This window comes from Cherax quadricarinatus, chromosome 10 (genome assembly GCF_038502225.1).
Source record: "Cherax quadricarinatus isolate ZL_2023a chromosome 10, ASM3850222v1, whole genome shotgun sequence".
Classification (NCBI taxonomy): domain Eukaryota; kingdom Metazoa; phylum Arthropoda; class Malacostraca; order Decapoda; family Parastacidae; genus Cherax; species Cherax quadricarinatus.
Genome location: NC_091301.1, coordinates 49,303,508 through 49,317,377, shown reverse-complemented (window position 1 = coordinate 49,317,377; position 13,870 = coordinate 49,303,508).

The following is a 13,870-nucleotide window of genomic DNA, read 5'->3' as shown; positions in this document are numbered from 1 at the left end:
AGGAGTACACAACTACAAACTTAGCTTAAACACACAGCATCTCCGACGCCAGCCTCCACACCATGCTGACCCCACGTGACTGCCCCAAGCCACGCTTACTCCGCGTACCCAAACACACTTGGAAAATTACTACCTGTTAGGATTTCTTTACAATTACAGTTAAGAGTACTTTACAGTGCCCCCAAATGCACATTATGAATTATAAAATTATTCTTTACTATTATAACATTCATACTATTATGACACCCTTCTCTACTGTATATACATTACAATGTCATGCAGAACTCTGCATAACACTTACCATGAGGCAGGCCAGTACAACATGGGTTCGAATCCTTGGCTAGCACAGTGTTGTTATTGATCAATACCATACGTTCGTGGTTACAATAATTATTCTTTCACAAAACAACCACTGTGAAAGAATAGCTAAATTTCAAGTGCTTTCGTGACTTTTCACATTATCAAGGAACTATAAAAAATAAAACGTCAAAGGAAGCATATAATGGGTCAAGACTACACCTCACCATCACGTCACCACAACAAAGCTACACCTCACACACGCGTGACGACACCCGACTCTGTGAAACGCACCTAATACTCTTCTCAAGAATTAATATTTATTACTTCTCTAATGTGTCATTAAATTTTTCCCTAATTTTATTAATTATAAATGAATCCAACTTCTATTAACCATAGGAAATATTCATATTATTTTCAAAACTGCATTTTATGAAACATGATTCAATTATATTCCTGTCGAACATGGATTTGCTTGATACAACTTTCTCAGCCTTTTGTTGTGGCATTTGAAGGTTGTCATATAGGGGGGTAATGATTGAATCGGATATAAGTGGGTAACATGGGAGTAAGGGATTATGTAGGCAGGGGAGAGGCAGGCGAGGTGGTAGGAGTGAGGTATGCGGAGGTAGGTAATGTGAGGTCACTGGTGACTACAGCTTCACCTCTCATTACTCTACCCACCACTCCACACTACTCACCCTCTCACTACTTTAACTAAACATAAATAAATGGAGAAAATAATGGGGACAGTGAATATTACTATTCTACTCAAACACAGTTTATTATTAAGTCCTTGTACAATAATATATTTGGGAACAGGAGAACATTATTGTGGTTTAGATAAATGGGGTAGTACACATAAGCAGTGAGACAGGGAACACAATCAACTTGACCAAAATTAATGTAACTTACAATATAGTACAGAGGACAGTTCCCTACAGGAACTAAGCCACAGGTCCCAAGACCTACACAGCACGACTACTGCTCCAAGCTAGTACTCTGCCCAATGTCTCCAACAGTCTCCTCCAGAGACTTCAGCAGCCTCCTCCCGAGCCCTGCACCCCAGCAGCAGCTCCACTCGAATCTCCCTACTCAGCTCTTCCTTGGGCTTTTATGGTGGTCCAAGCACCCTCCACAACCACGTGTACGACCTGACGCCTAGGTCTGAGGCGTCAAGAACAAAAGACCTCAGACGTGGGCGTGGCTACAGACGTTTGCCAAGGCAAGGTGTGACCATATAATTGGTTAAATTAGGTCTCCCCAGAGACCTCACAAGCCCAGCTGGACTACATCACATCCCCCTTTCTCCCCCAATTTAAAATATCTGAGAACTAGGACAATTTGTCCTAGTTATTAGACTATTTTAATCCTAACCCCTTAAATCTATTACAATTCAAAGACAAAATTATACATAATACAAAATTATTCAATTACATATTTTTCCCTCAACCTTCTCAACTACCACAAGGCAGCATAATCAGTACACCTGGCAGTTGGCCAGCATAACAGTTGCTCTCTGGTGCAAAGCCTCCTTACCCGTCATTTCTCCTTAAACCTAAATATCGGGCTCCAGTGCCTTCCCTACTTCTACTAGAAATGCACTAGCCAATGCTAGTCACCCTCGCACGTTAACCATTGGGCCAAACCTCTCTAGGCTTCTATGGCATGGAAAACTGCTCCAACGGGTTGCATTCTTTCAAGTAACTGCAACTGGACCACTTCACGACCACCAAGGTCGCATTTTCGGCACACTTCACATGCGCACTACAACATCTGAAAATCGAGACAGGGCAAGCATCGCAGCTAAGACCCTCCATTATCCTATGCCACTACTAGGATTCACTGGCCTCATAAAACAAGGCAGCCATAATCACTGGACCGTATTCAAGGTCACCTTATTTCACACAGGTAACACTAACACTTCTGGCAAGTCAAAGTAGGCTGGGGACATCTCACACTCTCAACTGTCTCTCATGGCTGGCAGGGCATCCCCGCATACCGGTCGTACAGGTCGACCAGCAAGGCAGGATACGCCTCCATACCACCCTTGAAAGCAGGCTGGTCCCAGCAGCTGGAGTCCATCTTCGCGGCTCACTTCCTTCCACATCTCCGAGGATGGCAACTCCTTCATAGTAGATTCTCCTGTCCTGGCACACCAGCCAGAATCCCTCACACACCACTGCAGCATCACCGCCATCTCCTCCTCTTGAGCTAGGCAGCATCGCAGCATCACAGCACGGCCGTATCACAGCAGCACACAGCACGGCCACAGCATCGCAGCACGGTCCCAGCATCACAGCACGGCCGCAGCATCTCAACATCATCGCACGACCGCAGCATCTCAACATCACAGCACGGCCGCATCACAGCAGCACACAGCACGGCCACAGCATCGCAGCACGGTCCCAGCATCACAGCACGGCCGCAGCATCTCAACATCATAGCAAGGCCGCAGCATAGTAGACAGCATCACAGCAGCCGACATCAGCAGTAGCAGGCAATGGTCAGTTGCTCGGGGTGAGGTGAGGTCACTTCAGGTGATCAACAGCAGGTGCGGTCACCCATCCCTGGCAACTGCGGGTAACTGGCGGTCCGTGGGTGATGGTCACAGAGGCTGGGTGACGCATACAGACACCCACTACACTGGATGACAGACCAGGGCAGCAATACATCTACTGGGGCACATCAGCTGGGTGACTGGGCATATCAGCTGGGTGACTGGGGACATCAGGTGGACAGCAATCATAGGCAACTCTTCAATGGGTAACAGTTGTGGGTAAGTCTTCCAAGGCGGGCTGGGTGACTTCTCATTCCTCTGTAAATATTCAATTTCGGCCAGTAATTGCTTGCCCCAAAAGTCTCACCCAAATACTGATATTCTCCACCATTTATCTCAAACCAACAACCAACTCCACCAAATATAATATTACACCCAAACAATTATTCAAACCCACCATCAAAAAAGGACAGTTAAGGTTACTAGGATTATAATATCATACAGATATTCCCTTTAGATTTTACACACACAAGAAAAAAAAAAGGGGTAGCAAATGGTAGCATAACAAGTATAACCGAGCAGTCAAAAATAAGGCACATGGGACTGGTTCCTACTATAAAAATAATAAGAACCACCACCGCTTAGACACCATGTCTTATAGGGGGGTAATGATTGAATCGGATATAAGTGGGGAACATGGGAGTAAGGGATTATGTAGGCAGGGGAGAGGCAGGCGAGGTGGTAGGAGTGAGGTATGCGGAGGTAGGTAATGTGAGGTCACTGGTGACTACAACTTCACCTCTCATTACTCTATCCACCACTCCACACTACTCACCCTCTCACTACTTTAACTAAACATAAATAAATGGAGAAAATAACGGGGACAGTGAATATTACTATTCTACTCAAACACAGTTTATTATTAAGTCCTTGTACAATAATATATTTGGGAACAGGAGAACATTATTGTGGTTTAGATAAATGGGGTAGTACACATAAGTAGTGAGACAGGGAACACAATCAACTTGACCAAAATTAATGTAACTTACAATATAGTACAGAGGACAGTTCCCTACAGGAACTAAGCCACAGGTCCCAAGACCTACACAGTATGAGTACTGCTCCAAGCCAGTACTCTGCCCAATGACTCCAACAGTCTCCTCCAGAGACTTCAGCAGCCTCATCCCGAGCCCTGCACCCCAGCAGCAGCTCCGCTCGAAGTCTCTGCTCAGGAGCTCTGCACCCCAGAAGCAGCTCTGCTCAAATCTCCTCCCGAGCCCTGCACCCCAGCAGCAGCTCCGCTCGAAGTCTCTGCTCAGGAGCTCTGCACCCCAGCAGCAGCTCCGCTCGAATCTCTGCTCAGGAGCTCTGCACCCCAGCAGCAGCTCCGCTCGAATCTCCCTACTCAGCTCTTCCTTGGGCTTTTATGGTGGTCCAAGCACTCTCCACAACCACGTGTACGACCTGACGCCTAGGTCTGAGGCGTCAAGAACAAAAGACCTCAGACGTGGACGTGGCTACAGACGTTTGCCAAGGCAAGGTGTGACCATATAATTGGTTAAGTTAGGTCTCCCCAGAGACCTCACAAGCCCAGCTGGACTACATCACAAGGTGAGATTCTCCGACATTATCACTTCCAGATCTTTCGCTTTACTTTCTCGCTCTATGTGTGTTTAGAATTTGTTATATACCCTGATAAAGTTTTTATTTCCTAAAGTTTTCCGTATCTGTGTAGTTGAAATTTCTTTTCAGCGAACTTCATATTGTGTTCAGTTGCCCATTTGAAGATATAGTTGATGTCTGCTTGGTAGAAAGGACTTAATTTTGTATGAGTTCTTGCTAATTGGCCCTCTTATATTTTCCTCATACACTGTTTAAACTTTTTTCATATATATATATATATATATATATATATATATATATATATATATATATATATATATATATATATATATATATATATATATATGGGTTGACACCTCTCAAATAGGAGGGGAAATTGTTGGATGTGCATTTCTGCATAACTTGAGATATCAGGCGACTGGACAAGACAGCTCCAGGAACCTCAGATAAGTCTTATGTAGTAACCTGGCCAGTGTTATTTTCAAAGGTAGACAGTGAGGTTTTCTGAGTATGATACGCATTAATCCCCAGTCAAATTGGTGAGTGATATTAAGATATTCTCCTTCTGTTATGTATATGTAAAACAAATACTCAATCCAGCACTTGGTGAGGTTTCAGAGAGGCTGCTGTCTGAACTCACCAAATTTTCCAACCTGTGCCTGGCTGGCGGTGTCCCAGAGGCCATCAGACCCTTTTTCTTTGGTGCCTCATTGTGTGCCCTCCGCAAAAAGGATGGCGGAATCAGGCCCATTGCAGTGGGTAACACCCTTCGGCGCCTAGTCGCCAAGGCTGCAGTAAGAAGGGTGAGTCAAGAGGCTGCTGCAATGCTGAAACCAACTCAGCTCGGTTTCGGCGTTCAACAGGGCTGTGAAGCAGCTGCCCACGCAGCACGAGTATATATCAAAAACATGTCCTATGAAAAAGCCTTGGTCAAATTGGACTTTGCCAATGCTTTCAACTCAGTCAGAAGGGATGCTGCTCTCCAAGCAGTTTATAGAAACTTCCCTTCCCTTTATCCCTTCATAGAATCGTGTTATAGTGTGACTTCAAAACTATTGTTTGGGGACCATGAAATTGACTCGTGTGAGGGCGTGCAACAGGGGGACCCTCTCGCCCCCTTTCTATTTTGTTTGGTCATCAAGGAAGTCACGGAGGCACTCTCCAGCGAGCTCAATATCTGGTTCCTGGACGACGGTACCCTGGCTGGCACAACAGTCTCTCTCCTGGAGGACATCAGTAAAATTAAAGACATGGGAGAAAGCCTGGGCCTTTCTTTAAACCCCACCAAATGTGAAATAGTTTCTACCAATCAACAGTTGATACAGAATATCAGTACCGTTTTACCAGGAGCACGAGCCATTGATCCAGCCAATAGCACTCTCCTCGGTGCTCCTCTTGGGTCCAATGCCATCGATCTGGTCCTAGGAAAAAAAGTCTCAGACCTCCGGACGATGGAAAGCAGGATGAAAGACATTGACACACACGACGCCTTTTACCTACTCACCAGGTGCCTGTCAACGCCAAAACTTATCTATTTTCTGAGATGCTCCCCAGCCTTCAGCAGTCCAAAACTCAAGGAATATGACTCTCTCCTGAAGGCCATGCTAGAGAGTGTATTGAATCTTTCCCTTGACGATGGACAGTGGTTGCAAGCCTCACTTCCGGTCAGGCTTGGAGGGCTAGGAGTACGCAGATCCTCCCAGATTGCTCTACCAGCTTTCCTATCCTCTTCCATTGCATCAAACGAGTTGATAAGACAAATTCTTCCTGACACCCTCAGTGACTCAGCAGGAATAGAAGACCCTAGCTATGTCAGTGCCATCACCGAATGGGAGACTCTTGCTGCTCCAGCACCAAACCCTAGTGCAGCACTGGCTCACAAACAGTCAAGCTGGGATAGCCCAATTGCTGAAAAGGTGCTTGCCAACATGCTCAGGGCTGCAACATCAGATAGGGAGATTGCCCGTCTCCAGGCTGTGAGTGCACCTCACTCCGGGGACTTCCTCCAAACAGTTCCCATATCGGCAATGGGAACGCGACTCGACCCTAAGACCCTCCGTATTGCAGTGGCTCTGCGCCTTGCTGCCCCAATTCACACAGAATATATGTGTATTTGCGGCGAAGTGCAAGCAGACCAATACGGTCTACATGGTCTTAACTGTTCCAAAACCAAGGGCTGGCATGCAAGACACAACGAGGTCAACGACATCATTAAGAGAACCCTTGCTACAGCTGGATGCCCTGCCGAGAGGGAGCCACGATCACTTGCAGCAAACAATACCCACAACCCAGCAAACCGCCCCGACGGGATCACCATCTATCCTTGGAAGAATGGCAAGCTCTTAGCATGGGACTATACCTGTGTGTCCACACTGGCTGACACCTATATCCGTCACAGTGTGGGGCGACAGGGAGGAGCTGCTGACCACAGGGAGGAGTACAAGATCAGCAAGTACAGGGACATTAGCCAACAGTATCAATTTGTCCCAGTGGGATCGGAGACCTTGGGATCATGGGGAAAAAATGCCACACGTTTCCTTAAAGAATTGGGTTCCAGACTCATCGACACCACCAGGGACCCAAGGGCAGCCACTTTCATGTTCCAGCGCCTCAGCGTCGCCATCCAGAGGGGAAATGCTTGCTGCATACTTGGCTCACGTCCAGCCTCGGAGGAGCTGGAGGAAATTCATCATCTTTGATACATTGTGCCATTGTATTCATGTTTATGTTTTTTTCTGTAAATGTATTTTGTTTATTAATAAATGTTCACATAGAATAATAAACATATAGGGGGTGGTAGGAGAAGAAAATATTCAAACAGCTCCGGGGAGAACCTTGAGTTTTCTCTGAGGTACGTTTATTGTCTTCTCTGAGGATGAGGGTCCCCATTCCAGCTATAGAGGTGGTACTTCCCTATATATATATATATATATATATATATATATATATATATATATATATATATATATATTTATATATATATAATCATTTATTATTTTTAATATACAGTCCACAAATTTATATATTTACCAGAATTCCTAGTGATGTATCATTTATTTATAATTAATAGGTCCAGAGCAACTTGTGGATATGACAGTGGTAGGTATCGAAGGGGAACATTTTTTGCGACCTAGGTGTCCCAAATCCCTACTTGTCTAACTGATAAATAATAATTATCTTTGTTCATTTACTGTTATGTACATAATGATACATTCAGCTAAATGCAATTTTCCACATTTAATTTGCCCGTTGGTCCTTCTTGACCCGGAGGTAATTAGTGAAGTCATTAATTAGTTAATTGCTTAATAATTATATGTGAAATGACAGAAGGAGGTGGATGTTAACTTCACAAATTTACTTAATGTGTAGTGGATTATAATTATTACAATATTAATTTTGCAAAGCCAAAGTGGCTAGGATTTATATTAATATATTTGTACAATATTAATTTGTTAAGACAATTCTGGCCAAGATTTATATCAGTGTATGTGTAATTGATAAGACAAGTGTGGCTAAAGATTATATTGTGTATAATATTAATTTTGCTATACCAAATTCTGGCAAGGATTTATGTTAATTTTTATAATATTAATTTTGATAAGCCAAGTCTGGCTAAGGGTTTGTATTAATGTACATTTAAAATTTACATAATTTTCTTACATGTAATTGCTAAGCTCAAGTAGCTAAGATTTATTCAAAGGTAAGTTGTATCAGTGTTGTAAGTTGTAATCAGTGTTATTAATAAAGTTGAATTTAATACATTGCATCATGGCTGAAAATGAGGAAATTAATATAGATGACAAACATATGGAATATAGACCAAAAAAAGCATCACTGCAAGCTAGAAAAAGGCATGAAACAAAAGCATACAATAAATGTTTGGAATTAATGGATCAAGAAACTGTGAATACTGATGATTTAAAATTGTATTTAGATGCTTTAGGTAATAGATATGATTCATACAAATTATATTGCAACAAATATGAAGGAGATTTATTAGTAAACTGTGTAGATGAGACTGAAGTAGATCTTATGATTAATCAGCATTATGAATTAGAAGAAAAGATTCTTTCTTGTAAAAGTCAGGCTTTGAATAAATTAAAATGTGTAAACCAGGCAGTTAATCAGTCTTCTCCAACAAATAATATGTCTTTGCCAAAACTCCCAGAATTAGATTTACCTGTATTTAATCCTGGAGAAAACTGGGAGGAGTTTTGGTCAATTTTTAAAGCAGCTGTGCATGATAGGAGTGACCTAGCCTGTTTAACTAAATTATTTTACCTCAAAGGACAGGTAAGAGGAGATGCTCACATACTCATACAAGCCTTTCCCAATGTAGATGATTCTTACAAGGAAGCAATTGACTTGTTGAAGGTCACTTATGGTAATATAGAACAAAGTAGGTTGGATCTAGTGAATATCATTGTTAATTTAAAATCTCCAGATCACACTTACAAAGGTTTGCAGCAGTTTAGAGTTAAACTGGAGAGCACTCTCAAAACTTTAAGTAATAAATATAATCTGAAGGAATCAGACTGGTTATTGAGTGCCATGGTACAGAATAAATTAAACTATAAGACGCTTGAATGGCACTCGAACAAATATCACAAGGATTATTTTGGTCTGGAGGAAATAAGACTAGGTCTACAAGAATTAATTGTTCAGTTGCAGACCAGCCAACCAACTCATTTTAAAGATGCAACACATAATAACTGTCAAGTTTCACAAAGGGAAAAATTATTCCAATGTTAATAATCAAAATTCATTTCCTAAAAAGAGTTGCATAGGTGCATATCAAGTAGCAGGAATCAGAAATAATGATTCTCCACAAGGTAAGAAAAATAAGTACCCTCCTAAGAGTAGCCCAGTTAATAAGAAACCAGTCAAAGAAAAGAGAGATTGTCTTTTCTGCAAGGGTACTCATTTTTCTAAGAATTGCAATGCATACAATTCATGGAATGAAAAAGTTGAAAGATTGGAGGAACTTGACAGATGTATCAGGTGTTTAGATAATCACAATGTAAAGGATTGTCATGCCAAATTAAACAACTGTTATCAATGTCACAAAGGAAGACACCATATAGTCATGTGTAAAGGTCTATATGATAATGTTGATAATAATGATAATGTTGACAATCCTGACACAACAGTAGCTAATGTAAAAATTGCTGCTAATGTTAATAATTATGGTTTTGCTGAAGTAGCATTACCTGTGTTACAGGTAAAAATTGATGATAAAAGGCATAAATCAAAAAATGGAAATGCATTATTGGACCAAGGATCCCAGCGTACTTTCATGAAACGTAAATGTCTTTATGGTATGAAAGTACAGATGGGAGATCCCACAGCTTTAAAATTATGTGGTTTTCTCTTGGATAAAAGGTCTCAATTGTATGACACTGTTTATGTAACTGTCAGGTAGGGCAATGAGAAAAAACGTGTTAATGCAGTAATTGTAGATAGAGTTCCAGAGAAAATATCTACAGTAGGGCTTAGTAAAGCTACAGAAAGACTCTCACATAATGTAAATTTAGCACCTTCTGGTGTAAGTGATGATTCTGAAGGCCCAATAAATATTTTGATAGGTAGTGACTATTATGTCTCCTTTGTAAAGGGTATGGTAAAGAAATGTGGTGTCACCCTTTTGAAGACTGCATGAGGCCATATAATGTATGGTAGGATTCCTCGTAATAATAATTCATGACTAGAGGAAACTACAAATACCATAACTGTGTCTTACTCATGAAGTCGTACCCCAGTATAATTCTTCCATAGAGGATGGTGTTGAGCCAGTGCATAAATTGTGGGAATTAGACAGCATTGGAATAAATGTAAATGAAGAAAGTCCAGACGATTCTTTTACTCAGGAGCAATACCTGAGAGATGTAAAATTTGAATCTGGACAATACTGGGTACGACTTCCGTGGAGACTGAACCATCCAGAATTGCCCACTAATTACAGAATGGCATATGGACAGTTAAAGGCTCAGCTCCGCGAACTGAGTAAGACACCAGAATTGTTAACTGCCTATAATGATATAATTGCTGAACAATTAATTAATAAATTTATAGAAGAGGTACCTCCTGAGCAAGCCAAAATTTATAGTTACTATTTGCCACATCACGGAGTGAAGAAGGATTCTAAGACCACTCCTATGAGAATTGTGTTTAATTGTAGTGCCAGGAGTAACAAAAATGTACCTAGATTAAATGACTGTTTGATGACAGGTCCGTCGTTGACGGAAAAATTAGGAGATATTAAATTTCAGAGTGAAGCATTGTGCCTTTACGGCTGACATAAGTAAAGCTTTCCTAAGAGTGGGTTTACAAGAGGCTGACCGGGATTGTACCCGCTTCTTATGGCCTGAGAATCCTAGTGACCCACTTAGCCCTCTGAAAACCTTTCGCTTTAGGAGCGTATTATTTGGTACTACATCCAGTCCGTTCCTACTTCAAGCGACGATAAATGCACACCTTAAACGTATGGAAAGTCCATTGAGTAAAGTAATGAGCAAACAATTTTATGTGGACAATTTCCTGGGTATGACGTCAACTGAAGAGGAACTGTTAATGACTTACGGAGAGGCTAATAAAATAATGCAAAGTGCAAATATGCCTCTGAGGGAATGGAATAGTAATTCGTCCAAATTAAAGGACAAAATAAGTAAAGATTACCCTGGAGATGAAGTGCCAAAATGTAGTAATGTATTGGGATTAACTTGGGATACTGAGAGAGATTTGTTAATGTTAAAACCTAATAATTACAGTATGCCCAATAAATTAACTGAGTCTTGCTTGCTGAAGTTTCCAAATGTTTTGATCCACTAGGTTTAGTGTCACCCCTTACTATAAGAGGGAAATTATTAGTACAGGAAGCATGGAAACTTAAATGTGCTTGGGATGAAATTCTACCTGAGGAATTCATTAACAGGTGGGATGAATTAATTGGTGATTATGAGAAAATTCCAATGTTGGAGTTCCCACGCCAGGTGGCTAATCCAAATGGGAAAAATGTACTCCGCATTTTTTGTGATGCTTCAAAATTGGCATATGGAGCAGTTGCTTACCTTCAATGTAATAGTGTTATTTCTCTTGTTATGTCTAAGGCTAAAGTGTCTCCAATTAAATCATGCACCTTGCCTCAGTTGGAATTAACAGCCATTATGTAGGTGTCAAATTAGCTAATTATATAAGAAATAAGTTGCAGGAGATAAATATTAGCGACACTGTAATTTGGTCTGATAATGAGGTATCCTTACAATGGATTCGTAATGGAAACAGTAAAATTGTGTATGTACAAAACAGAGTCGCTGAAATTAATCAGATGCAAGAGAAGTATAATAGTTTGGGTCAGCATGTGTTAACATTTAATCATATACCTGGTGAGGAGAATCCAGCTGATTTCTTCTCTTGAGGTTTACCTTATGCTAAATTTGTAAATGCTGTATCATGGTTTAAAGGACCAAGCTGGTTGGTAAATAAAGCTAATTGGCCTGTACAAAAGGCGTATATTGCTCCTGTTGAAATTACTGTGACCACTGCTCCAATAGTTTGTCCTCCCTTAGCCATTGATACCCAAACTGATCAATGTAACTAAGTTGGTGCTTAAATTTCTAAACAAGATGAATATTTCATTTAAGTTTTCACATCCTTTCGAATATTGGATAAAGAGGGTACAGGAGGAAATCTATGGAAATGAGATTAAATTGATGATGGAAAGATAAATTGTGAAAGGTTCCATAATAGAGAAATTGGGGCTGTATTTAGAGAATAATGTAATTAGGTGCAGACGTAGGTTACAAAATTCTGAATTGGGTGATTATGCTAAACACCCTATCTTACTGCCCAAAACTCATCATCGAACAAATTTAATTGTTCTAAATGCCCATAAAAATGTAATGCATGGTGGGGTACAAGATACCTTAAATTGTATTAGGGAAACTTTCTGGATTCCACAAGGACGGCAAAGTGTAAAAAGGGTGATTAAATCTTGTGTAATATGTCGCCGTGTGGATGCCAGATCCTATATGTACCCAGGTCCTCCACCATTGCCAAAGGAGCGTGTACAATTAGTGAAATCATTTGATGTAACAGGTGTAGACTATAGTGGTCCAATAATTTTAACAGGTACTTCAGATGGTGTTCCATTGAAAGTGTATGTTTGTTTGTTCACCTGTACTGCTACTAGGGCAGTTCATTTAGAAGTGGCACAGGACTTGTCTGCAGAACAGCTGTTTCGAAAATTTGCAGCTAGAATCCTGTCCGAGATTGATGATTTCAGATAATGCCACAAATTTTGTAGCAGGTGCTCAACATTTGATAGAATTAAATAATAGTAACGATGTTCAATCTCTGTTTACCCAACGAGGGTGTACCTGGAAATTTATTACTCCTAGAGCCCCTTGGCAGGGGGGCTGTACGAAAGACTGATAGGCACAGTGAAGCGGTGTCTCCGTAAAGTACTACACCAGAAGAAAATTAATTTGGAAGAATTCTGAGCAGTGTTAGTGGAGGCGGAAAATCGGATAAATAATAGGCCTCTCTCGTACATGAGTGATACACCGGATGCAGATGTATTAACACCTTCTCACCTAATATGTGGAAGGAAATTGGAAGCTGCCCCTGTCTATAGAGATAATCCGGAAGAAAGTGATGAAGATTACAATGATGCAGCAGTGTTGTGTAATAAATTTAAAATGTTAAATAAAGTAATTGATCATTGGTCTAATGTGTGGCGTAAGGAATATCTTCTTACACTATGTGAACACTTTTATGGTGCGACAGAGGCAATAAATCGACAGACCATTCAACCAGGTGACATTGTGTTAATTGAAACTGAACAACATCGAACATTGTGGCCTCTGGGCAAAGTATTGGCATTGTGCCCAGATGAACAAGGTGTTGTCAGGAATGTCAAAGTGTTGTGTCGTGGCCAGGAAAGTTTACGAACAATTAATAAATTGATTCCCTTGGAATTAACTGGTGTTCAAACAAACGTAAATGAAAATCTGAGGGAAAGTGACACGAGTGATATGGAAGATAACGCTGACCAAGTGATGCCGGAAGATGAAATGGTAGTAAGACCTACTAGGAGAACAGCCACTCAAGCCAGAACCGGCTGGAATTGTCTCCTAAAGGAAGGAGTAATTTGAGTTGTTTAGCAACGAACTCAGGCCGGCCGCAGAGTGCAAAATACTGTACATATTTTCCAGAAATACAGTAGTTATATGTAAATAGATGGCCATACTGTCTTTCATAATATTTATGTCATAAAAAATGGGAAATTTTCTATACCTGCGCCTGCGCAAAAGGACACTCGCCACTGTTGTTTGTTTTGAATTGAGTAACAGACGTTAATTAATAATGTGAAGAATTTTCGTGCTTTAGAGGTAAAATTGGGTTGACATCTCTCAAATAGGAGGCGAAATTGTTGGATGTGCATTCCTGCAT